This window comes from Acanthochromis polyacanthus, chromosome 11 (assembly GCF_021347895.1).
Source record: "Acanthochromis polyacanthus isolate Apoly-LR-REF ecotype Palm Island chromosome 11, KAUST_Apoly_ChrSc, whole genome shotgun sequence".
Taxonomy (NCBI): Eukaryota; Metazoa; Chordata; class Actinopteri; family Pomacentridae; genus Acanthochromis; species Acanthochromis polyacanthus.
Genome location: NC_067123.1, coordinates 23,796,552 through 23,821,846, shown reverse-complemented (window position 1 = coordinate 23,821,846; position 25,295 = coordinate 23,796,552). Strand labels below are relative to the sequence as shown.

Below are 25,295 nucleotides of genomic sequence, written 5' to 3'. Positions count from 1 at the left end.
AATGTTGTCAAGGACCATTTGTCAGGATAATCAATCATAAATAATCTTGTTGCTTGTTCCCAGTAAATGACTGTAACTTCTCACCATATCTTTGAAAGCCTCTCCCTTGTAAAAGGTCTTAGATGAGGGAAAATCTATTCCATCAGAACATAGCTGATCAAGGCTTGAAGCCACCAGATGCAGCTCCTCTCCATCGTAAGCGTAAATGTTTTCGTCCTCACATGTCATCAGGACAAGCTGGTCACATGGATTTGATGAGAACATCACTACACCTACAACCTGCATGTTCACTATGTCTGGAAGGTAGAACTTTCCCCATCCGTTCACCTCATCATCCTTCTCACTGTAAATTGTGTCCTCCAGGTGACCTACTCTCAGTGCGGCACCAACTGGATTCTGTAAGACGAACCTCTTGTGTCTGTGTGTGGACATCCAGTCTGACACTGATACCAGGTATTCTACACCTGTAACATATGGTGGACATGAAGATTGGATGAAAGATGGAAATTACATCAACAGTTCTTTTTTAAACAGCCAGTAAAAGATATGTGAAGTCTACCTATTTTTCCGCTGCATGATGGTGAATCAGACACAGCTAAAAGCTGACCTGTGGAACTGAAAGACAGAAAAGACAATATTAATGGATTTTACTAAAACAGATTTCACTTCTTGTTATGGAGCAGGTCAGAGGATCAAACACAGGACAACACACAGCTAACCAATACTTTAAGACAACAATAATTTATTTACAATATTATATTTACACAGATACAGAAAGAAATAATTAAAGGTCAATGAAAGATGATGATCACTGAAGGGCAGAAACTAGGCAGACAATACTGAGGGACAACAACGACTGATTAGAGCTGGGGGTGACGGACATGACACTTCTTTATCTGTGTTTATGTATTTTACCCTCTGATCAGTCTGTCTCAATGTACTAAGGCTTAGTAGTTCAGTTCTCAAAAAATTTCCACACTTCAAGCCATGCAACAAAAATTCCACCCACTTCCATTGTACTGGGTGAGGCTACATGTTCAGTTTAGTAGAGAAATCTCAAAACTTTACAACACAATGAAACTATTCACATCACTCATACCAGCGAAGGGAGTGCTGTTACATGTGATAACTTGTTTAAACCAGTCTGAGAAGAATTTAAAAAAAAAGAAAAAACAGGTTCTTACAGTTTGCGCTTTACTGCACTCTTCTCCATTCTGTCTCTGTCACCTATAAAACAACATGACAGTTTTGTTAAAAACTGTGGAGGAAAACATTCAGACACTTTATTGGACTACATACTGCATCAATACTACTAGAACATTTTAAACACAGTACACTGCATTAACAGAAACTAACCTGACAAATTATAGTTGTGATCAATTAAGAGTCTCCTGGTGGATTGTGGGTAAAATGTGGGCTACAGAGTTGCAGTTCAGTTCTGAAAAAAATGATGCATTTCATAAAATCTATCCAGTTTACTAAAGCGGAACGGAGAATTGATCCCTTAAAATGGAATTCTAATGTTGCAATAAAAACATCTGGAGGACTACTTTAAAGGCATTATGGAGGATGTTTTTGTTGTTTAATTTGTCTGATTCACATAAAATGAATATACTGACCTTTAGTGGACTTGTATGTATGGTTTCTAAAAGAATTTTAAAAAAAAATAACTGTGGACATGGCAGGACCTGAAAAACATCAGCCAATCAACACGCTCGGACCGAGGCGTTTGGTTTGCTCCCTTTCCTGTCAATCAAAAATCTTCCAGCTCAGGCCTAGTTACGTAGATTTCGTACGCCTTGGACTTACGTGTTTTCTGTATGTGTTGCTTTGGTATAGCTTCGTAGTTAGCTGGCAACTTCTTTTGCTCTTTTTTTGCAATCTTTTTTTACATAATGGCAGATAAAGACCCAGGGGGACCCAGCCGTAAAAGAAAGCCATTTTTTGAGGTCAGAGAAAATAAAAGACAACTGGATCGCGAGAATGCAAAAACAAAAGTGATTATAGGCGAGTCATTTGGGCGATGGCGTCAGCTCAAGCAACAAATGGACCTAAAGACAGATGCCTTGGTTGCTAAATTCCTTCTGGACAGGTGAAATGTAATATTGATTATTGATTATACTGCGGCTGTAGGCAACTTCACGAGTGCTACGCAAGTTTCTGGAGGGGGGCGTTTCTTCGTAAATGTTAAGAGGGGGGAGGTTAGAGCGGGGTGAGGGAGAGGTTGTATGTGCGCATGCGCATGCTACTTTCAAAGTCGTAGGAAATTAAATCTCCTCTAATGCCTTTAAAATAATCAGTTAAGATTAAAGATTGACTGTTGATTTCATTGCTCAGTTTATAACTGACATCTATCAACTGAACTTTTCATAGACTGAAATTAACACTGACATGGGTTAGTGTTTTTTGTTTGTTTAAACTTGCTTTACTCTTAACCATGGTTGATTAAAAAAACCACATTCGTCAATTCATACACGAGGAAAGGAAAAAAGTCAACTTTAAGGATGACTGAGTTGAGAGATGAAGTCAGATTAGCAACAGAACAAAAAAAAATTGAAATAAATTTTAAAAAATCACAATACATTTCATTATATTTACATGTCTCGCTTTTTAAAACAAATTGTCTTAATTGAAATGATGCACTACATTTACTTATATAAGTAATTAAAGAATCCGACTACTTCTTATTGAATAATCAAAACACATGCCATTTACATATAGAACTCATTTACACATGTAAGACGTTTTTAGATTAATTCTGATCATCATAGTACACAACAATATACTTACACACATAATGACACATAATTTATTCTAATTATTGTTTACCATTATATATTACAACAATGTTTTCATGGAAATATTTTCCAAATAGTATCATTTCAATATCACCCGAGTTTCTATAGATCAAATGTATTTAAATACTAACTTTAAGTCTAGAAGGTATTTAGACCTAACACTGCAGTCTGATGTTTGTCTCACATCAGAGACTTCAGTGGAAACTGAAAATTTGGCTCAAGACCCTCAAAGATGTTTAAATTATGATTTGAAATATTGGAAAACAAATTTCAATGAGAATGTGTAACCTTGAAGCGTCCGACATCTGAATCCTTTATTCTGATCCTTTTGTTTCCTTTTCCTTTCCTCTAAAACCAGGGTAACTAGTTTTCAATTGACGTCTAGATATATTACTAAATAGTTTTGATAACAGTCGAATTCATTTTTAATAAATAATTCTAAAGTTTGAATAAAATCTGCAAATACTTACTTTTATTAGGGAAGCTGAAACAAAAGGGCGTTGTTACCTCCGCATGAGAAAGATCGTCGGTGCTGTGTTCACAGAGAACTTCCGCAGTCTGATTCTTGTTGTTGTTCCCAGTCTGTGTTTGCTCCACCACCTGGATACTCCCTGTGACGGTGCTCAGCAGCGTGACCAAAAGAAAAAAAAAAAAGGATTTACTTCCTCTCGTCTTCAGACATGATTCATGAACGAGGTATTTCAAACTGTGCTGCCTTGCTAGTTTCACTGTATGTCTCCTGATTTACTTTAAGTTCTAAGCACAGTATGAAAAATACTACAGTGTTTGTATGAATTTTGCTCATGAAACTGATGCAACAACTGGTTAAAGTAAAAATGTAGCGAAATTCATTTTCTGAAACGGTTTTAAGTTCTTACTTGTACCTAGCCATTAAAACAAAACAAAACTTAAGTAATTAAACTTTTGCAAGCTTCTGGTTTCCACATAAGTTCTAATAATTATTATAAAAAGAATTAAACTATCCTTATAGTTGAGTCAACTGTTTAAAATAAAGTACATATATTGCTATTAATCCATCAGTAAAGGTTTTTAATATGTATTTACTACTGTTTTTAACAAGATAAATGTAGTTTTGTATGTGACAAAGAAACACAAGTATCTACCTTACAACAACTTGTCAGAACAAGTTTCCAGGTTTGTTCACTTATGTTTACTGCTGAGTCATGCAACTGGTTTAGTCATGTGGCAAGGTTTCGAAATATCTCACTCTGAACACGTAGCACCACCCCAGTGCAGTGAAGGAGACTGGAAATATGTTTTATGTAAAATAAATATGTTGAAGCACAGATGATTTTGGAAAAATGTTTAGTCAGGATTTGTGTCAGAGGAAACTTGAAATTTGAGTAATAATATCCATAATGTTAACTGTCCCTGTAGTTGTCTATGTACATCATATGATTGGTAAAATTAACTGAAAAATACCAAACTGAGGCATATCAGGGTACGACTTCTTTACTCAAAGATTGATATTTTCAAATAGCTTCAATTTTACAACAGCATCATAGAATTCCGAGAAATAATTTCTGACTTTTTGTGTATCTGTACCACAACAGGATTTTCAGTGGCCCCATCTTGTTCTATGAAATGTTTCTGTGGGCCCCCGCTGCAAATATGAGATTTAGAAGGACTGATTTATTGAACTGAATGAGAGAAAATCAACACTGAGGAAATGTAACAGGGCTTGAGCAATGCTGACGGTGTTTACCTCCATGTTGTAAGTTTGCAGGTGATTCCAACAGTATGTGTCTGCAGAGCAGGAAGCTGCACCGACCTTACGGCCACACATTTAAAGCATCTTTATAGACAGTTACCACAATAGATAATCACTAAAGTGCACAATTTATGACTTAAACGCACAACATATGGTTTTATAGGATGATTTCACTCAAAATGTACTTAGAATTTAAGAGGTATATTCAAGGAGTATTTCACCTTTATTTTGGCCCCGGTAAGTTTGTCTACAGAGGCTGAACTTTCAGGACCCCATCAAGTATTCTACACAAAGCACTACTTCATATCCTACCTAAGATTTTAAAGGTTTAATTCACTCAAATAGTACTCATTACAATATCATAAGTTGGTTGCTGAGAGCATTTGGATAATTTGTGTAATTATCAGATAAAATAAAAATGGAATCATCTGTAATGGCCTTTGTGGTGTCTAGATCTCAAACAGGACAGTCTGAAAGGACTTCCACAGCAAAATCTCTGATCTGTTACCTCCTGATAGACACAGAGACAGACATTAACATGCATAAGCAGATAAAGCACTGATCTATCTGATAAACGACACATATTTCACTTTTTTAACTTTGTAAGATATATTTTATTTTTGACATTTCATGCCACTATACTCCTGTCTGAAGTGAGCACCACCTCTTTATTTTTTCAACTCTTTTTCCAGTCTGCTACAAAATTCTTCCACTTCACTGAAATATTAGACAGACAACATTATCACTGCAGGGTTGACAGAAATAAAAATGTACATTCACTAACACTGGTACTCCTTAATTAAGGTGACAACTACTTCTATTGGTAAATACTTAAAAGCATTTTAGGACATTGTGTAAATTTTTAAAAATACATCTTTTACTTTCACCTTTGATGGTAAACCGGACCACAGACCTGCTCAGCCTCCTGTAAGGACAGATTTTACTGAACAGACAGACCATATATGATGAGATACCAACAGAAAATGGTTCATTTCTAAACAATGTTATTTATATATACCATTTTACAGCAGAACAAGCCATGCTAGACAGGTACATACACAAGTAGTGTCATGAAAGGTGCTATTCATACAGAAACAATTATTTTCTGGAATTCAGGTATTCTTTTAAAACGCAGCCACAAAATGTTATGTCCACTTGGTATAAAATTATAATTATGTTATGATTAAATGCTCTTTATAATTCCAAATTATCGTATAACTGTGTGACTGTGAACTCAAATAACCCAATGTACCCAGTAAATTTCCATGATCTAACTTTGACTATGAAAATATAACAAGTTGAAACTGGCTGCTCAGAAACTGATAATACCAGTTTAACTTGTTTATGTGCGTGCTTAAAAACTAAACTGTTTCCACCTATTGACAGTCACTCGTTCAGACTCTGCTCTGTCTTGCACAAGTAAAACTTTGTCTTGACCTGAGAGACGACTGTGAGTATTTATCTGGAGAAGTCAGGATTCCACTGGAGAATTTTTCCTGACACCACTGAAAATAATATTACTAACAAAGGCCCAAAGTGAATCTTTTCTGAGTCGGTCATCAATGATGACAAAACAGGAACATTTTCAAAGTACCAATAAATGCTGCTCCGTTTCCTTTGACTGGACAATAAAGTCCAGCAGTCAGTGACAGTCTGCATGTGGAGAGGAACTTCCTGGGTAACGTCTCTCTGTAAACTGGTTTAAAGGTTCCCTGGAGCAAGGTTATGCAACACACCAAAAAAAGGGGTTCACCAGCCACACGGGGAAGCAGCACCGCCACCGAAGACACCAATCCAGGTGCTCAGCCTCTGAACCAGTACAAAAGAAGCACAATTAACACTCAATCAAAAAGGAACCAAAGAATAAACTACAGGCGATAACAGTTGCCTGTAAAGTAATAACAAAATCAAAGAAAAACATATATGTGACCAAAAATATACAGAACACAAAATCATTTCTAAACCAAAGAAATAGGGAATCTAAACAAATTAAACCAATACAGGCCACAATCAGGCAACACGGAGGAAGCAGCAGTCTGCAGCAACCAAGGCGAACCGTAGCCACGGCAAAGCAGCAGCAGGATAACAGAGCCAAATGGCCACTAAACACCCAAGGGACACAGAAGACACATGTTAACAGTACAGCAAATATATAAGATGATGCCTCACCCCAAAAACAGACCATGTACCTCCTGAAGGCTGCGTACCACGCACACGCACGCACGCACACACACACACACACACACAAGGAAGAAGGAGCACATCAGAAGTGGGTTAGACGCCGTAGCTTCAGATATATCAGGCCTTTAACATGCAAGCAGGATCCTCTTCTAAACGAACAATGCGTAAAAAAAATGACCAGTGACCTACCCGCAGCAACTCAAACGCCGTTACTGAACACTCCAGTGAGACACCTGAAATGTCTGAACCTGTTGTGGTATTGTTCTACTCCCCAGCAGAATCTGACTCCCCTTCGTGCGACTTACGTTTCACTCTGTGGCCACTTAACGGCTTTTCTGTTGTACGTTTACTGTTTTTTTGTTGTTGTTGTTGTTTTTACTGGTTTTTGAGGTTAAATCTGGTTAAATAGTGAATTGCAGACATGTTTTCCTGTTAAATATGATGAGGTGACAGGTCTCTCCTCCTCTTCTCATCCGTACATTCGCACCACCAGTGTCTAAATGCCATCGGGGGAGATCCAGCTTCTCTCAGCTTCACTGGTAGGAGGACATCAGGACAGGGTGTAATCGCCAAATGTTGTTCATATTTTAGGGTGACCATATTCTGTTTCTCTGAAAAGAGGACACACTTCCAGCTCGCGCGATACACTGTACATGCATGTTATGCTTTCTGCACAAACTGTTGAAACTCAATACAATCCATGACTTTTTGAGTTATGCCATTAACAGACAGACAGACAGACACATGGCCTGGCGGAGGTCTGCGCTCTCCGAGTGCTTTTCTAGTTTCCTTCTTTTTCCTTTTCTTATTAGCTATAGAGACATAAGTCCCAGCTTTGCAGACTGTACATTCTGCCTCCCATTTGACACGACCCGGACGAAAACAGGGGTACTTTTTCGCATTTTATCAGTGAAATGACATTTGCGTTTCGGTATTTTCTTTCGGTTCAAGTGTTCTCTCGCAGCGTACCTACCTGCCTGTCAGCCTGCGAGGAGTGAGTGAGTGTGGAGCGCCTCTGTACTGCTTTGTGATCTGGGGTTCGGCTCAAACTCCGCCTCTCAGAGCGTGTTTCCAAAAAAACATTCAACGTGAATGATAAATACACTGGTCTGTGACGCGCTCAAGCGAGGCAAGATCAAAAACCCGGACATTTGAAGGAGTTTATAAACGCCGGCCGGACAGGCCGGACAGCCTCTCAAAAGAGGACATGTCCGGGCAAAAGAGGACGTATGGTCACCCTATCATATTTCATCAGTGTTGTCAATAAAATAATTGCTGACTGAGAAAACTTTCTCCTTATTTAAAATCAGACTCCCCTAAGAATGCAAGACGTGGCACCAAAATACTTACTTTGTACTTATATATAAAGTGTTTAGTAGTATAGTACTTATGTATAAAGTCATTTATTATTGTTGTTATTTTATTGCACCAGTTAACAACAGAATAGAAAAGAATAGAAAAGAACAGAAATACTTTATTTATCCCACACCTGTTAAATTATTAGCTACAACAGCAAAGACACCAAATCACAACAAGTTTAAAAAAAAGAACAGTGTAAATTACAGTCTGTAAAAACAGAATAATCAAATAAAGGGCTAAAGTGATCACAGTGTGGCAGATTAAGAGCAGAATGACTGTTTTGAAACTATAACAGAAATATACAGGTTGAGTTAATTGTGCAGGTTGTATGATATGAAATAATAAAAATGGAGTCAGATTTTGTTGGATCAGTTAACAAAGTCTGACTCCCCTTTATATTGGGAATAAGACATGACACCCTCCGATTTTTTTTTTAACGGGAACATCGGCACCTCTGCTGCTGTTGTATAAGGTCTTGTGTACATGGTGGCTGACACTGAGTTTTTTGCTTGGAAATTGAATAAATGTAACACAATGCTATCTGGGTGATAAAGGAAAATATGACAAAAGAAAGAAGTCAGTGGACCAATCACACTCCAAATGAAAGGATGCCATCTTAGTGAAAGTTCTGTTTTTCTTGTATGACAATGAAGTCAAACATAATTCTTTATAAACTATTTACACAACACACACACACACACACACACACACACACACACACACACACACACACACACACACACACACACACACACACACACACACACACACATCACCATCTATGTCGTTTTTTGTCATTGTGGGGACATACCATTGACTCCCATTCATATCTAACCCTCACCCTAACCTTAACCCAGACCAAAACAATGGCTAACCCTAAAGAAACGTTTTTGCACTTTAACTTTTTCAGTAACAACAACATGGCCAAGAAAACACTGTTTAAACTTGTGGGGAGCGAAATGAGGTCCCCACAAGTAACATTGTTTTCGGTTTTCCTACAGTTGTGGGGACATTTGGTCCCCACAAGTATAGCCAGCACCTGACCACACACACACACACACACACACACACACACACACACACACACACACACACACACACACACACACACACACACACACACACACACACACACACATCTCAGTAACACTGAATATTGTTAAATTTTACTGAAACATTTAACAAGCATTTCATCAGTAACATTTCAAGAGATTACCTATGATTTTATTCTGTATCAGCTTTTCAAATGGCTCACTTTACTTCACTCACAACAAATTCATATGAAAATTTGAGGATTTCCAAAAATAACCATGAACATATCGGTCCTTAATAGCAGCGTTTTAGCAATCTCAAAACGATGCCTTTCCAGGTCCTCAGCTGACATTTTGAATTTAATTTCATTCTCGCCCTTAATGATGCTCCCAGCAAACTGAAAATAGAAATTAGCAAATTATTTTTAAAAAGTAATGTATTTATCATTGTTTATAGACGGCATAAAAGATGTAGTAGTACAGAGAGTTCACATAGGCATAAATGTTAGTTGATTTTAACAGTTGAAATCATTATAATTCATGCTAACGACTGCTTTCCCAAAAACACATAATATTAATGACTGATTTAGGAGCATTGTCCAAGAACTAATGTAACACTTAACTTGAGGGTGAAGATCCCACATGATGTACAATCCTTTTGGATTGGGTGGGGTAGAGTGCTCACAGCCGCTCTGGATATACCGCATCTGTTGCCTCTTAGGAATGCTCTAAAAATAAAAAACAACAACAATATTTAGCGTGTTTTAAATTCAGTTTGGAATATGTGCTATGCAAAGTACTAAGATTTTTTTTTTAAAGTAGCATTATTTACCTTGTTACTGCGTGGCATGACTTCATTTGGGTGAGGGATTCCCCAAATGAATCTAAGAAGAGAGCCCTCTTCTCAGAGGGGAAGATGACCTACGTGGAAATACAATTTATGAACATTGTAAAGATATACAATGCAGATGAAATTTTTCTCAACCTTTTAGGAAATAGATGAGTCCACAATGCAGAGAAATTGCAGAGGATAAAAGCTTCAGTTTGCACAGCTTTAGTCTACAGAGTAGCACATACAGCTCCAACATTACATACCAACTTTCACGTGTTTGATTAAGAATGGCAGATTAATGTCAGAGCCTTACTATTTTAATACTACTAAATGTTGTCCAGGTATGTACAGTATGGCACCCAGAAATATTGGTGCAGTGTTCTGTTTGTTGTCCTGAGCTGGGTGTATGTCCTTATTTCTTTTTAGTTTTTGAAACACCTTCAGTATCATAAAGCATTGAAATGATCAGTCTGTCTTTAAATGAAAAGGTCTATCTTGGGTCATCACACGATTAGAATTGATGTTCTTGGTTTTGATACACATCTAAACAGGTCCACTGTTGCATATTCCTGGTTAATATATTTTTTTAAATGTTATAATTCATTCATTTGAACTGTGCAAATAATGTGCAATGTGTAACATTTAATTCTGAGCAATAATGCATAATTTGTCATTTTACACTGTATATACATATATATCCTAGTAGAAAGTTAAATTTTATTCTTTAATACTTTTGGCTCTTTTTTTTTAACCTCTGTTTATATTTGACACTAACTAATTCTTGTATTTTGAACTTCTGAATATATTTTAACATTTTTGAATAGAAGCAGCTGTAACACAAGCAATTTTCCCTTGGGGATCAATAAAGTATTTCTGATTCTGATATGACAGAAATTTTGTAATGAAGCAGCCCTGACTGCCCCTTTGCCTATACTACATTGCGTAAAACATCACAGCTCATAGTGCTATATTAAAATATAATAAACCTTTGGCAAGCAATAATAAATAAAAAAGACAAGGTCTCGAACAGTATGTGCATTGTTATTAAAACTAAAACTACACACTATAAGAATTATTGACACGTTATTACATACACAGTATACAGTATTATAAATCTAGTCAAATTATAAACTGACCATCAACAACCAATGGTGATTGTAAATGTCTGATAAACTGTATTATTATTGTCCTGCACAGTGTTGTTTATGTATTAAGAAGACATTGTAGTCCTGCAGTGCCACCTTGTGGTCTGTTCCGTCTTTATTTTGTTCAGCGTTTCTTCTTCTGCTGCTATTTTTGTGATGCCGAACTTCTTGTTTGTCTACACAACGTTGTGCTCACGTGTGCGTGTGTCTGTGTGTGTGTGGGCGTGCATGTGTGTGCATGTGTAGTTGTCTCCATATTATAGACTGTATATATCTTTATATACAGTCTATGGTCCATATATGTATACATGGAGGGAGGGAAGGATGGGTTTTCTTGTTTTTTTATGTTTTTAACTGTTGTAAAGCACTTTGTGTTGCATTTCAACTGTATGTAAAAGATGTGTGACGTCTACCATTTTTTCTGTTGCATGATGGTACATCAGGCAAAGGCTGACCCGAGGAACTGAAAGATAGAAAAGGCTATTTTAATGGACTTTACTAAAACAGATTTCAGCTCTTGTTACAGAGCAGGTCAGAGGAGCAAACACAGGATGACAAAACATAGCTAACCAATAATTTAAGACAACAATAATTTATATACAATCTTATATTTACACAGATACACAAGGAAATGATTAAAGGTCAATAAAATATGACGGTCCCTAAAGGGTAGAAACTAGACAAGAAGGGCAACAACTACTGACAAGAAGTGGGAGTGGGACTGATGGGTATGACACTTCTTTATTTATGTTTGTATGTTTTACCCTCTGATCAATCTGTCTCAATGTACTAGGCTTAGTGGTTCAGTCCTCAAAAAATGATCACACTTTCAGCAGTGCGACAAATTCCACCCATTTAATTGTACTGGGTGAGGCTACATGTTCAGTTTAGTAGAGAAATCTCAAAACTTTACAACACAATGAAACTATTCACATCACTCATACCAACGAAGGGAGTGCTGTTACACACGTGGACAAAATTGTTGGTACCCCTCAGTTAAAGAAGGAAAAACCCACAATTCTCACTGAAATCACTTGAAACTCACAAAAGTAACAATAAATAAAAATTTATTGAAAATTAAATAATCAAAAACAGCCATTACTTTTGAATTGTTGATTAACATAATTATTTAAAAAAACAAACTAATGAAACAGGCCTGGACAAAAATGATGGTACCTCTATAAAAGATTGAAAACTATTTGACCAGAGTGACATGATTAACTCAGGTGTGTCATTTAATTGACATCACAGGTGTTTCCAAACTCATAATCAGTCAGTCTGCCTATTTAAAGGGAGACAAGTAGTCACCCTGCTGTTTGGTGAAAAGGTGTGTACCACACTGAACATGGACAACAGAAAGCGAAGGAGAGAATTGTCCCAGGACATCCGAAAAAAAATTATAGACAAACATCTTAAAGGTAAAGGCTATAAGACCATCTCTAAGCAGCTTGAAGTTCCTGTGACAACAGTGGCTCATATTATTCAGAAGTTCAAGACCCACGGGACAGTAGCCAACCTCCCTGGACGTGGCTGCAAGAGGAAAATTGATGACAAATTGAAGAGACGGATCGTTGGAATTGTACCCAAAGAGCCCAGAGCAACCTCCAAAGAAATTAAAGGTGAACTCCAAGGCCAAGGTACATCAGTGTCAGATCGCACCATTCGTCGTTGTTTGAGCCAAAGTGGACTTCATGGGAGACGACCAAGGAGGACACCACTGCTGAAAAAAAACTCATAAAAAAGCGAGACTGGAATTTGCAAAAATGCATGTTGACAAGCCACAAAGCTTCTGGGAGAATGTCCTTTGGACAGATGAGACCAAACTGGAGCTTTTTGGTAAGGCACATCAACTCTATGTTCATAGACTCAAAAACCAAGCATACGAAGAAAAGAACACTGTCCCTACGGTGAAACATGGAGGAGGCTCAGTAATGTTTTGGGGCTGCTTTGCTGCATCTGGCACAGGGTGTCTTGAAAGTGTGCAAGGTACGATGAAATCTGAAGACTATCAAGGCATTCTGGAGAGAAATGTGCTGCCTAGTGTCAGAAAGCTTGGTCTCAGTCGCAGGTCATGGGTCTTCCAACAGGACAACGATCCAAAACACACAGCCAAAAACACCCAAGAATGGCTGAGAGAAAAGCGTTGGACTATTCTAAAGTGGCCTTCTATGAGCCCAGATCTGAATCCCATTGAACATATGTGGAAGGAGCTGAAACATGCCATTTGGAGAAGACACCCATCAAACCTGAGACAACTGGAGCTGTTTGCTCATGAAGAGTGGGCCAAAATACCTGTTGACAGCTGCAGAACGCTCATTGACAAATACAGAAATCGTTTAATTGCAGTGATTGCCTCAAAAGGTTGTGCAACAAAATATTAAGTTATGGGTACCATCATTTTTGTCCAGCCCTATTTCATTAGTTTGTTTTTTTAAATAATTATGTTAATCAACAATTCAAAAGTGATGGCTGATTTTGTTTATTTAATTTTCAATAAATTTTTATTTATTGTTACTTTTGTGAGTTTCAAGTGATTTCAGTGAGAATTGTGGGTTTTTCCTTCTTTAACTGAGGGGCACCAACAATTTTGTCCACGTGTGTACATGTGATAACTTGTTTAAACCAGTCTGAGCAGAATTTTTAAAAAAAAGAAAAAACAGGTTCTTACAGTTTGCGCTTTACTGCTCTCTTCTCCATTCTGTCTCTGTCACCTATAAAACAACATGACATTAGTTTTGTTAAAAACTGTGGAGGAAAACGTTCAGACACTTTATTGGACTGCATACTGCGCTGATACTACAATGACTTTTTCAACACAGTACACTGCATTAGCAGAAACTAACCTGACAAATTATATCTGTATGGTCCATCAAGAGTGTCCTGGTGGATTGTGGGTAAAATGTGGGCTGCAGAGTTGCAGTTCAGTTCTGACAAGTTAACATTTATTACTTGTCATATTCATCTCTTTTTCCATGATTGTTTCTGTTTTGTGTAAGTAACTGCAAAAATACAATCAAATATGCTATAAAATTTCCCTTTGAACCATAGTGCATAAATATAACGCAATTTCATAAAATCTATCTAGTAAAGTGGAACGGCAAATTGATCCCTCAAACTAGTAACACACTATCAGGACCATGTCAAGAGAACATCTGGAAACTAAATTCATCAGGCAGTAGATGGCAGTCTTTGTTGAGAGTATTTATGCATGTCAGTTTGTTCATCAATGTATTAGCTTTTTCCCATTCAATATTTTATTGAATTTTGCTGTTTGAAAGGCATGACAACAGGTTTGGACTGATGAAGCCAGAAGCTTGCTCCAGGGAACCTTTAAACCAGTTTACAGAGAGACGTTACCCAGGAAGTTCCTCTCCACATGCAGACTGTCACTGACTGCTGGACTTTATTGTCCAGTCAAAGGAAACGGAGCAGCATTTATTGGTGCTTTGAAAATGTTCCTGTTTTGTCATCATTGATGACCGACTCAGAAAAGATTCACTTTGGGCCTTTGTTAGTAATATTATTTTCAGTGGTGTCAGGAAAAATTCTCCAGTGGAATCCTGACTTCTCCAAATAAATACTCAGAGTCGTCTCTCAGGTCAAGACAAAGTTTTACTTGTGCAAGACAGAGCAGAGTCTGAATGAGTGACTGTCAATAGGTGGAAACAGTTTAGTTTTTAAGCACGCACATAAACAAGTTAAACTGGTATTATCAGTTTCTGAGCAGCCAGTTTCAACTTGTTATATTTTCATAGTCAAAGTTAGATCATGGAAATTTACTGGGTACATTGGGTTATTTGAGTTCACAGTCACACAGTTATACGATAATTTGGAATTATAAAGAGCATTTAATCATAACATAATTATAATTTTATACCAAGTGGACATAACATTTTGTGGCTGCGTTTTAAAAGAATACCTGAATTCCAGAAAATAATTGTTTCTGTATGAATAGCACCTTTCATGACACTACTTGTGTATGTACCTGTCTAGCATGGCTTGTTCTGCTGTAAAATGGTATATATAAATAACATTGTTTAGAAATGAACCATTTTCTGTTGGTATCTCATCATATATGGTCTGTCTGTTCAGTAAAATCTGTCCTTACAGGAGGCTGAGCAGGTCTGTGGTCCGGTTTACCATCAAAGGTGAAAGTAAAAGATGTATTTTTAAAAAATTACGCAATGTCCTAAAATGCTTATATTTACCAATAGAAGTAGTTGTCACCTTAATTAAGGAGTACCAGTGTTAGTGAATGTACATTTTTATTTCTGTCAACCCTGCAGTGATAATGTTGTCTGTCTAATATTTCAGTGAAGTGAAAGAATTTTGTAGCAGACTGGAAAAAGAGTTGAAAAAATAAAGAGGTGGTGCTCACTTCAGACAGGAGTATAGTGGCATGAAATGTCAAAAATAAAATATATTTTACAAAGTTAAAAAAGTGAAATATGTGTCATTTATCAGATAGATCAGTGCTTTATCTGCTTATGCATGTTAATGTCTGTCTCTGTGTCTATCAGGAGGTAACAGATCAGAGATTTTGCTGTGGAAGTCCTTTCAGACTGTCCTGTTTGAGATCTCAACACCACAAAGGCCATTACAGATGATTCCATTTTTATTTTATCTGATAATTACACAAATTATCCAAATGCTCTCAGCAACCAACTTATGATATTGTAATGAGTACTATTTGAGTGAATTAAACCTTTAAAATCTTAGGTAGGATATGAAGTAGTGCTTTGTGTAGAATACTTGATGGGGTCCTGAAAGTTCAGCTTCTGTAGACAAACTTACCGGGGCCAAAATAAAGGTGAAATACTCCTTGAATATACCTCTTAAATTCTCAGTACATTTTGAGTGAAATCATCCTATAAAACCATATGTTGTGCGTTTAAGTCATAAATTGTGCACTTTAGTGATTATCTATTGTGGTAACTGTCTATAAAGATGCTTTAAATGTGTGGCCGTAAGGTCGGTGCAGCTTTCTGCTCTGCAGGCACATACTGTTGGAATCACCTGCAAACTTACAACATGGAGGTAAACACCGTCAGCATTGCTCAAGCCCTGTTACATTTCCTCAGTGTTGATTTTCTCTCATTCAGTTCAATAAATCAGTCCTTCTAAATCTCATATTTGCAGCGGGGGCCCACAGAAACATTTCATAGAACAAGATGGGGCCACTGAAAATCCTGTTGTGGTACAGATACACAAAAAGTCAGAAATTATTTCTCGGAATTCTATGATGCTGTTGTAAAATTGAAGCTATTTGAAAATATCAATCTTTGAGTAAAGAAGTCGTACCCTGATATGCCTCAGTTTGGTATTTTTCAGTTAATTTTACCAATCATATGATGTACATAGACAACTACAGGGACAGTTAACATTATGGATATTATTACTCAAATTTCAAGTTTCCTCTGACACAAATCCTGACTAAACATTTTTCCAAAATCATCTGTGCTTCAACATATTTATTTTACATAAAACATATTTCCAGTCTCCTTCACTGCACTGGGGTGGTGCTACGTGTTCAGAGTGAGATATTTTGAAACCTTGCCACATGACTAAACCAGTTGCATGACTCAGCAGTAAACATAAGTGAACAAACCTGGAAACTTGTTCTGACAAGTTGTTGTAAGGTAGATACTTGTGTTTCTTTGTCACATACAAAACGACATTTATCTTGTTAAAAACAGTGGTAAATACATATTAAAAACCTTTACTGATGGATTAATAGCAATATATGTACTTTATTTTAAACAGTTGACTCAACTATAAGGATAGTTTAATTCTTTTTATAATAATTATTAGAACTTATTTGGAAACCAGAAGCTTGCAAAAGTTTAACTACTTAAGTTTTGTTTTGTTTTAATGGCTAGGTACAAGTAAGAACTTAAAACCGTTTCAGAAAATGAATTTCGCTACATTTTTACTTTAACCAGTTGTTGCATCAGTTTCATGAGCAAAATTCATACAAACACTGTAGTATTTTTCATACTGTGCTTAGAACTTAAAGTAAATCAGGAGACATACAGTGAAACTAGCAAGGCAGCACAGTTTGAAATACCTCGTTCATGAATCATGTCTGAAGACTAGAGGAAGTAAATTCTTTTCTTTTTTTTTGGTCACGCTGCTGAGCACCGTCACAGGGAGTATCCAGGTGGTGGAGCAACCACAGACTGGGAACAACAACATCAATCAAACTGCGGAAGTTCTCTGTGACTGTTATCAAAACTATTTAGTAACATTCAAGACGTCAATTGAAAACTAGTTACTCTGATTTAAGAGGAAACGAAAACTCCACAAACAGAAGGATCAAAATAAAGGATTCAGTTGTCGGACGCTTCAGGTTCCACACTCTCATTGAAATTTGTTTTCCAATATTTCAAATAATAATTTGAACATCTTTGAAGGTCTTGAGCCAAATTTCCAGCTTCCACTAAAGTCTGTGATGTGAGACAAACATCAGACTGCAGTGTTAGGTCTAAATAACTTCTAGACTTAAAGTTAGCATTTACATACATTTGATCTATAGAAACTCGGGTGATATTGAAATGATGCTATTTGAAAATATTTCCATGAAAACATTGTTGTAATATATAATGGTAAACAATAATTAGAATAAATTTCGTATCTAAGTCATTATGTGTGTAAGTATATTGTTGTGTACTATGATGATCAGAATTAATCTAAAAACGTCTTACATACATTTTCAGATCTGAGGTCAGACTTCACTTTACCTACTTCCCACTTGTTTCGTTATTTCCAACTCCGTCATTGTGCTTCTACTTTGTTTCCAAGCTTCCCTTATCTTCCTGCTAACCAGCCATGGGATGATCTTCTAACTTTGAAACTTGATCAAAAATCTCTTATATCGAAGATATATGCACAATTGATGACATTTGATGGTGGTGTGGCTGTTAAAGCACAAGCTGGTTGGTCGCAAGAGTTGGGTTTAGATCTCACTAATGAGTTGTGGGACAAAGCTGTCCTTAGCATACGGTCTAGCACACCTTGTGCTACTTTAGAACTCATCCAGTTCAAAGTGGTACACAAAGCCCATTTATCAAAATCTCGATTACCGGTATCTGAAATCTATTCCAATGTTGCAGACCTGTGCGAAAGATGCCATGGTTCTCCATGTAATTTAAGCCATATGATTTTCTCTTGTCCTAGGTTACAGAAATTTTGGAGTGATTATGCTACGATTATGTCTAAGACTTTGGGGAGAAATATTGTTATGGGTCCCTTCATGGCGATATTTGGGCTCTCTGTTGACTCCTCACATATTAATCATACTCAGTCAGACGTATTAGCCTTTACGTCTCTTTTAGCAAGACGTCGAATCCTTCTATCATGGAAATCCCCCAAACCTCCATCCATCTCCCTCTGGCTTCAGGATGTTATGTTCTGCCTTAAATTGGAAAAAATAAGGCTCTCTGTAAGAGGTCGTTCCTCTAAATTTGTTCATAAATGGAAATCCTTCATAGATTATTTCAAATCAATGCAAACTTTACCCCCAGATTGATTCTCCTCACCCCCTACTTCCCCCTTTTCCCTTTTTTTATGTAGGTTTATTCTGTTTATATATTTTTATTTATTTTTATTTATTTATTATTATTATTACTATTATTGTTAAATCTCATTTTATTTTTATTTTTTATTTTATATATGTTGCTACCAATACTGCTCACATTGCATATTTGTTACATTTTAATTTTATTTAATTGTACAGGGACTATGTTCTACTGTTCATGTTTTTGATCCCCCTTGTGTGGGTTTGGTGTTGTTTTGAGTTGGAAAGAAAAAAAAAGAGTGGGATGTATAAAACATGTATATCACTATGTTTCTATATGTATCTACTGTTGCATTTCCTGGAAAAAAAGATTAATAAAAAAAAACGTCTTACATGTGTAAATGAATTCTATATGTAAATGGCATGTGTTTTGATTATTCAATAAGAAGTAGTCAGACTCTTTAATTACTTATATAAGTAAATGTAGAGCATCAGTTTAATTAAGACAATTTGTTTTAAAAAGCGAGACATGTAAATATAATGAAATGTATTGTGATTTTTTAAATTTATTTCAAAAAAATTTTTTTGTTCTGTTGCTAATCTGACTTCATCTCTCAACTCAGTCATCCTTAAAGTTGACTTTTTTCCTTTCCTCGTGTATGAATTGATAAATGTGTTTTTGTATCAACCATGGCAAACATTAAAGCAAGTTTAAACAAACAAACAAACAAACAAACAAAAAACACTAACCCATGTCAGTGTTAATTTCAGTCTATGAAAAGTTGACAGCTGATAGATGTCAGTTATAAACTGAGCAATGAAATCAACAGTCAATCTTTAATTTTAATTGATTATTTTTTAAGTAGTCTTCCAGATGTTTTTATTGCAACATTAGAATTCCATTTTAAGGGATCAATTCTCCTTTCCACTTTAGTAAACTGGATAGATTTTATGAAATGCATCATGTTTATGTGCTATGATTCAAATGAAAATGTTATAGCATATTTTATTATATTTTGCTGTTATTTACACAAAATAGAAAAAACAATAATGGAAAAAGAGATAAATATGACAAGAAATAAATGTTCGCTGGTGTCAGAACTGAACTGCAACTCTGTAGCCCACATTTTACCCACAATCCACCAGGAGACTCTTAATGGATCACAACTATAATTTGTCAGGTTAGTTTCTGTTAATGCAGTGTACTGTGTTTAAAAAGTTCTAGTAGTATTGATGCAGTATGTAGTCCAATAAAGTGTCTGAATGTTTTCCTCCACAGTTTTTAACAAAACTGTCATGTTGTTTTATAGGTGACAGAGACAGAATGGAGAAGAGTGCAGTAAAGCGCAAACTGTAAGAACCTGTTGTTTCTTTAAAAAAAAAAATTCTGCTCAGACTGGTTTAAACAAGTTATCACATGTAACAGCACTCCCTTCGCTGGTATGAGTGATGTAAATAATTTCATTGTGTTGTAAAGTTTTGAGATTTCTCTACTAAACTGAACATGTAGCCTCACCCAGTACAATGGAAGTGGGTGGAATTTTGTTGCACGGCTTGAAGTGTGAAATTTTTTTGAGAACTGAACTACTAAGCCTTGTACATTGAGACAGATTGATCAGAGGGTAAAATACATAAACACAGATAAAGAAGTGTCATGTCCATCACCCCCAGCTCTAATCAGTCGTTGTTGTCCCTCAGTATTGTCTGTCTAGTTTCTGCCCTTCAGTGATCATCATCTTTCCTTTAATTATTTGTGTATCTGTGTAAATATAATATTGTAAATAAATTATTGTTGTCTTAAAGTATTGGTTAGCTGTGTGTTGTCCTGTGTTTGATCCTCTGACCTGCTCCATAACAAGAAGTGAAATCTGTTTTAGTAAAGTCCATTAATATTGTCTTTTCTCTCTTTCAGTTCCACAGGTCAGCTTTTTGCTGTGTCTGATTCACCATCATGCAGCAGAAAAATAGGTAGACTTCACACATCGTTTACTGGCTGTTTAAAAAAGAACTGTTGATGTAATTTCCATCTTTCATCAAATCTTCACGTCCACCATATGTTACAGGTGCAGAATACCTGGTATCAGTGTCAGAGTGGATGTCCACACACAAACACAAGAGGTTCGTCTTACAGAATCCAGTTGGTGCCGCACTGAGAGTAGGTCCCCTGGAGGACACAATTAACAGTGATGAGGATGATGAGGTGAACGGGTGGGGAAAGTTCTACCTTCCAGACATAGTGAACATGCAGGTTGTAGGTGTAGTGATGTTCTCATCAAATCCATGTGACCAGCTTGTCCTGATGACATGTGAGGACAAAAACATTTACATCTACGATGGAGAGGAGCTGCATCTGGTGGCTTCAAGCCTTGATCAGCTATGTTCTGATGGAATAGATTTTCCCTCATCTAAGACCTTTTACAAGGGAGAGGCTTTCAAAGATATGGTGAGAAGTTACAGTCATTTACTGGGAACAAGCAACAAGATTATTTATGATTGATTATCCTGACAAATGGTCCTTGACAACATTTTTCTGATATATATATGTGTAGACTGAGGAGGACTGGGCTGAGGTGAGGAAAGGTCCTGTGGGCAGGAGGTTGGACCAAGAGCATCAGAAATGGGTGAAAGCAAAGAAGTCCACACTCCTGCAGAACCTCCTACTTGGCAAAGAGAAACGGAGGTGGGTATTTTTTATGCTTGGTGAGAAGTTCAATCTTTGAGTTAAACTTTGTCAAGACAACTTTCCATAGGTGTGAATGTGATCGTGGTTGTTTGTCACACCGTGTGTGACTTTATAGTCCGCGTGGCATCTGCTCCCAAACTGCATTGGGCAGTGTACTGCAAACACGTCTACCTAGTCTACTCTAGTATTAAACTGAAGTAGAAGAAGTTTGCCATTGTTTACCCCACTTACAACATGGCATTTTACAGAATAGTTGCATTTCAGCAGTTAGTTTTTATTTCACACATGAATTGTTCATAACCTGGTTGTCACGGTGCTCTCGAGGAGGCATGGCTGCTAAAATGACGTAATATGTCTGCACGGAGCCGCATGGACCTTGTGGACATGGTAAGCATAAGATAGGCTGAAGTCAACTGGGATTGACTTTAGCCCCCTCTGTGACCCAAATGAGGATTAGGCGGTGCATAGATGATGGATGGATGAATGGAAGATTCAGTTTTGTGTTTCATACTAGATTGCTGAATATCCAGTATGACAACAAGTCTCTCTTGTCTCCAGGCTTCATCAGCTGCTTGGAGGTGGCCCCCTTGATGACAACATGCTAAGTCAGCCCGGTCTCACGGGGATTCGTGAAACTGTCACGTCAGTTTTTGTTTCGGTTTCGTGCACACCAACACGATGTCGTTTTTCGTGCCGCTCACCACGAGCGAAACCCGCTGTGGTAATCACATCTGAAAGTGGTTTATACCGGCGGATTCATGACGATTTAAGCTGTCCATCGGCGTTTGCGGCCGCCGCTGCGGCCGCCGCTTCAGCCGCCGGACATTCTTTAAATTCCTATGCAAATTCGGCGGATTCATGACGATTTAAGCTGTCCATCGGTGTTTGCGGCCGCCGCTGCGGCCGCCGCTTCAGCCGCTTCAGCCGCTTCAGCCGCCGGACATTCTTTAAATTCCTATGCAAATTCGGCGGATTCATGACGATTTAAGCTGTCCATCGGCGTTTGCGGCCGCCGCTGCGGCCGCCGCTTCAGCCGCCGGACATTCTTTAAATTCCTATGCAAATTCGGCGGATTCATGACGATCTAAGCTGTCCATCGGCGTTTGCGGCCGCCGCTGCGGCCGCCGCTTCAGCCGCCGGACATTCTTTAAATTCCTATGCAAATTCGGCGGATTCATGACGATTTAAGCTGTCCATCGGCGTATGCGGCCGCCGCTGCGGCCGCCGCTTCAGCCGCCGGACATTCTTTAAATTCCTATGCAAATTCGGCGGATTCATGACGATCTAAGCTGTCCATCGGTGTTTGCGGCCGCTGCCGCGGCCGCCATTGCGGCCGGATGTCTGGCGGCCGCAAACGCCGATGGACAGCTTAGATCGTCATGAATCCGTCGAATTTGCATAGGAATTTAAAGAATGTCCGGCGGCCGGCCGCAAACGCCGATGGACAGCTTAGATCGTCATGAATCCGCCGGTATAAACCACTTTCAGATGTGATTACCACAGCGGGTTTCGCTCGTGGTGAGCGGCATGATAAACATGACGACATCGTGTTGGTGCGCACGAAACCGAAACGAAAACTGACGTGACAGTTTCCCGAATCCCCGTGAGACCGTGTTGGCTAAGTACACTGCTAAGTACACACCAGTCTGCTCATACAGAATACAGAATATATGCTGACTCCACAAAGAAAGTTACCAGACTCCAGTTCGAACCCAGGAGCCGTGACACAACAGCACCAATTACTGCAAAACTGTGCAGCCCGCTGGACAGGGCCATGCAGAGACCTTTCCAGGGGCAAGTGCTCAAAGTTAAAAGGGGACACATGGAACGTACCTTGCAATATAACAACCAATATTCATCAACACTGAAATGTGGAAGCTGTAGTGCAATGGTTAAGTGTTAGAACTGCTGATCAGAAGGTCAGCAGTTCAAACCCTGATGTGGCCATGATTGGGCCCTTCAAATTGTTATTTTGAAGGTGAATTTAGATCACCATTAGACACTGGACTGTATAACTGTGGATGCTCTGCCTGGAGTCCTTGCTTTTAAATGTCATACCTATCCCAGACATATACTGTGTAGCCATGAATTTGCTTCATGGTGCTGATTCATAATCTTCCCTTTATTATTCATAGTGCTACTAATAAAAGTAAAAAATAAATAAATAAATGATACAGACATCATGTATTTAAATGTATTTGTGCTTTTATTCAGTTTGACTATCCACTTTGTGCAAGACAGCAAAGTTATAAAAGTTATATATTTTATATTTATGCATATTATATTTAATTTGTGTCTATATATACAAATGTTTTAAACAAGTACTGATATGTTTCAATGAGAGGTTGAGAAAATCACAATTCAAATTCTTCTGATTGTCATTGTTATTGTATTTATACTGCAATAGTCCAGAATTCTGTGAAAATGCATGTACATATTTTTAGTAGAATAAAATAACCTATGCCTCATTGCCTCTAGAAACACAGGAAACACACTGCAGCTCACTGACAGTAAAATAATACATGTCTCTGATGCACTTTCCCCATGACAATAGAAACATACAGAAACTAAAAGAAGCCTGACATACTTTATTCTCTCAGCACGCTGTGTGGTTAACAAGCGGCTATAACTGATGAGAGGCAGTTGCGTGAGAAGCGTATGTCTGCAGCTGCAGAGTCGGAGGCTGCACGAATACGGCCGTATGTTAATATGTGGAATGCAATTCCAAATTATATATTCAAAAAATTAGGAGGAATTCATTTTTTACTTAAATGTAATTATAAAAATGACAAGATACCAATTCAATTATCAAACTTCCATAAACAGGCATTGCTTTCCTGGGGGCTGATCTACAAATGCGGCTTCTCGTCATCCAGCTGCTACATATGGAACAACCAACATATACAGCACAGAAACAAAACAATATTTTACAAATCTTGGTTTGATCAGGGAGTATTATGGGTCAATCAGTTAACCGATGAACAAGGACAAATCTTACCGTACAACCAATTTATTAACAAATGCCATCTCAAAATCTCACAAACAGAATACATTATAATTTCCAATACAATACCAATAGAAATTCTGCAGCTCCTGAAAGATTCCCAATTCCACCCTCTTACTCAGAAAAATGATGCCAAATTATTCATCCATAACATAGACATAACAACCAAAGGCTGCTCAAATAAATGTATCAGGAATCTCATTAAACCCTCAAATCGACTGGCACCCAACTCTTACTGGAGTTCATTGTATGGGAAGATAAACTGGAGAGGAGCGTGGCTGGTTGGCGAGAAGCTGCTCATTCACAATCAAGTCAAAGAAATATCATACAAAATCTGTCACAATGTATATCCGGCAAAAAAAAAAAAAAAAAAAAACCCTGGAGAGGTTTAAATTAAATATAGACTACAACTGCAACTTTTGCCAAACAGAACCAGAAACCATCATTCACCTCTTTTATCAATGCTCATACAGTTAAAACATCTGGAATCATATACAAAACCTAATCCATAACAAAACCGGACACAGGATCGGCCTCCAGGAGAGCCACATCCTCTTTCAGTTTGAAAATCCCTCCATACCTTACAATCTTTCCCTTTTGTTGCAGACTATCATCATGCTGGGCAAATTTCATATTCACAAAATGAAATGGGCAAAGAAAAAACCAAAGGAAAATACTTTGAAAATGAACTCAAACAGTACTTTAATACAATAACATCATTATCAAACAACAAAGCCATAAAAATTTCAGACTTGTTTATTAAATACTTAAAATTCCCTGATTTAATATAAATTTGTTTATGTTATTAATTATTAGTTAATTTCATCCTCTTCTGTTCACATATGGTTGTAATACTCTCTTTATACGACTCCTTGTGTTTATGCCCTTCGGGGATGAATGAAGTAATTCTGATTCTGATTCTGAATAAGTTGTTGTCACCACTTTGTGTTATTTTCTATGATCATTCTAAGTTAACACCCTGTACATCCTCTTTGTGTTAAATTAAAAAACAAA

General features: G+C 37.4%; 1 long non-coding RNA gene across 2 annotated transcripts in view; it reads right to left on the bottom strand.

Annotated features, from left to right (window-relative positions):
• Positions 1–25,295, bottom strand: part of LOC127536121 (uncharacterized) — a 141,244-nt gene that overhangs the window by 2,594 nt on the left and 113,355 nt on the right. The window contains exons 1-4 of one of the 2 annotated variants that reach the window (XR_007945101.1): positions 3,269–3,377; positions 1,185–1,227; positions 560–615; positions 85–464 (exon numbers count right to left, since the gene is read on the bottom strand). This is a non-coding gene — a long non-coding RNA (uncharacterized LOC127536121). Of the gene's footprint in view, positions 1–84; positions 465–559; positions 616–1,184; positions 1,228–3,268; positions 3,378–25,295 lie in introns of those variants that run through there. The other variant, XR_007945102.1, reaches the window with a different exon arrangement.